We start from the raw sequence: 3,075 nt of genomic DNA, 5'->3' as shown, positions 1-3,075 counted from the left end.
ATCTTCTTCTGAACTTGAATTGTTGGGAAAGAGCCGAAAGAAATCATGAGTAAACGTGATATCAACCCAAAGAGGAATAATAAAAAAAAAAAAAACAAAGAGAAGTTATATTTCATCTGAGACAAAACTTTTGTTGTCCTCTGTGAACATAACCATTAACGTCATTAATATCATTTCGCATCAACAGCTCTATAAATTTTAGTCTAAATCTATAAGCACCTTTCTTACCCCAAAAGGAAACTTGTTGTGATATAAAGGTCTTGTTATCGTTCCTTGTCGTTCTTTGTATTTGATGCTCGCGACGTGGAGAGGAATGACAAGGACACATCGAAACCAGTCGCTAGACATCTTAATTTACCCAATCATTCTAAGCAACATATGGCAATATGCGGTCTTTCCTTACACTTAGGTAGCACGGAAAGCCGCAAGACTCTTAAACAAAGGCTCATCTTTCAAACCGGTAGTCTAAATCTCACAGGCATCAACGAACGCTTTTCATTCCACTAATTTATTCCTGTTTTTCTCGTTACCATGTTCCAACCAATCACGTAGCTCCATTTTCTGCCTTTAAAGGCACACACAACCCACAATTCCTCTATTCGCTCCGACGAAGGGCTAAAGCTCGAAACGTCAGCTTTTATAACCGTAACGGTGGCCAATTTACCATTTCAACTTTGTTGATATATTCAAACTGTGAAGTCTAAGCCAAGAGACCCCGCCAAGCTTTGTAAACAACAATTAACGGATCCAATATTATTTTTACGAAATTGAAAAACGATTACGTGGCAGATCTTTTTACTCTTTTTCACTGGTTGCTCTTTATTGCAGCCTAGTAAGTTTATGTGTTTTATCCAAAAAGGCATTTTGTTATTTAAAGAAAACTTCCGTTTCTCACTTCCATAATTCCTGGAGGTAACCCCAAGATAGCAGCAGTTACTGCAAAATCACTTAATCAGAACATCGAAGTGTCGGTCACAATTTTTCTCAAAGGAAGAGCAAAAAGTCGTCGGATTGCAAATGTTTGAAAGCAAATTCAGATGCCTTCACTCCTTCACTAAGTTTCCCCATTCCTTGCCCCCCCCCGGAAAAAAATAAAACATGGAATAACGGAATAAGTAAAAAGTGGTTAAAGCATTCTATGTCATTCTATCTCTTGTTCCTTGAAAAGTTCTGAGTACTAACATCATCGCTGACTGAATCGGAGAGATCTAAAATAACAGCGAAGAGAACGCTTCAAGTCCAGACCAACTGTGTTGCACCTTCCTTCGTTGAGCTAGCTGCAGAAATGAATAAAGAATGATTAAAGACTTACCAAAGCTTGGAAATTTACTCTTCCTGGTAGTTGTTTTTGAAGGGAGAAGTTCGTCAGTTGAAAAACTGAATAGGAATAGTTGCAAGGTCTACTATGGACGAGCTATGTACCCGTCTCAGAGCTTGGCTGTAATTGACGAAATGTGCTTACTGACAGCGTATTTAATATGCGTGTTGACAGCTTATGCTTACTTCTTACCCACTCAAAAACAAAGAGGTTCACCAATCAGTCTCGTGACCATGACATCTGAAAATCAAAGACCGTCTTCGCGCTTGATGCACTCATTGTAGTAATTAACGAGGAGCGGTTTTCTAAGAATCTGCTGCTATTTTTTGGAACTTTTCGAAAAGCGCGGCACATTAGAAACTGACGTCAAGGCAATTGAAGAAGAATCACTCATTATATCACAAACTGGTAGATAGCAGAAAAACGTACCATACTTCTTTCATTTTGGTACTACACTGAAACAAAGTCGTGATTGTACATCTTTTTTAGTGTCAGAAATAACGAAGTATCGTGTATCACTTAATGAGTGGACCAAATCGATGCAGAGCCTCCTTCGATGAAAAAAAAAAAAAAAAAACTAAAAATAATACACTGAAAAGGCAATGGGTTTTGGAATGTACTTAAAAAAAAAGAAAAAAAAAATTGTGAATGGCTCTGACGAAGGGCTGACGCTCGAAACGTCAGCATTTCATAACCGTAACGGTGGCCAATTTACCATTTCAACTTTGTTGATATATTCAAATTATTATGTAATAAAATAGGCGATTCAGACTGGATGTGGCTACTGCTGCCACATTCCGCATATTTGTGAGTACCCTGTTCCACAAGAGAAAGATGATTCAAGAATGCAGTGAATAATTAACACTCAGCCAATGATTGGATGGTAACGAATAATCATATTAATAATAATAGTAATAATAATAATAGTAATAATAATGATAATAATAATGATGATGATGATGATGACAATAGTAATAACAATGATAACTTATAGAGGCTTGCTCAAGAACCTCACTGTTGATGTTCCTAGATTGGTCTATCCTCTGGACCCCAATAATGATTAAAATAGGCTTCTTTTAATTTTAATTTGCCTGTTAATCATTTATAATTTTCTTATTTAATTGCAATTCCATTTTGTGAGACCGTTGTTTCACACACACAAAAAAAACATTCCGCATTGTAGGTCACTGTTGCCTAAAATAAAAATTCAGACCTCTAGTGATCACAACTGCCCAAAAGAAAAATAGGTCACTACTAATGTTTAAAATCAGAAATGGGCCCCTGGTATCCAAAAACGGCCACAGTGTCAAAAACCCCAAATCAGTCACTAGTGTCCTAAATCTTTAATCGACCACTAGTGTCCAAAATCCTAAATCGGCCACTAGTGTCCAAGATCCGAAAGCAGCTGCTAATGTCCGCAATCAAAAATCGGCCATTAGTGTCCAAAGTCCTAAATCAATTACTGATGTCCAAGATCCCAAATCGACCACTACTGTTAAAAATCTCAAATCAGCAATAGTCCAAAATCCCATATTGGCCTTTGTCTCCAAAATTTCAAATTGGCTACAAGTGTCCAAAATCGGAAATAGGCCAGACTGATATGTCCAAAACAAAATGCAGCTCTTGGAAGCTGTCGAGTCGTTGCTCCCCTTGTCTTATTTGTCTTGTCTTGCGTGTTTTTTATTGTTCGAAATGATCCAGGCGGTTGCGTGACAACTTGCGTTACATGAGCTACTCGTTGGCCAGCTGTATGTTTC

This window comes from Stylophora pistillata, chromosome 12 (assembly GCF_964205215.1).
Source record: "Stylophora pistillata chromosome 12, jaStyPist1.2, whole genome shotgun sequence".
NCBI classification, from domain to species: Eukaryota; Metazoa; Cnidaria; class Anthozoa; order Scleractinia; family Pocilloporidae; genus Stylophora; species Stylophora pistillata.
Note: the sequence above shows the minus strand (reverse complement) of the source record.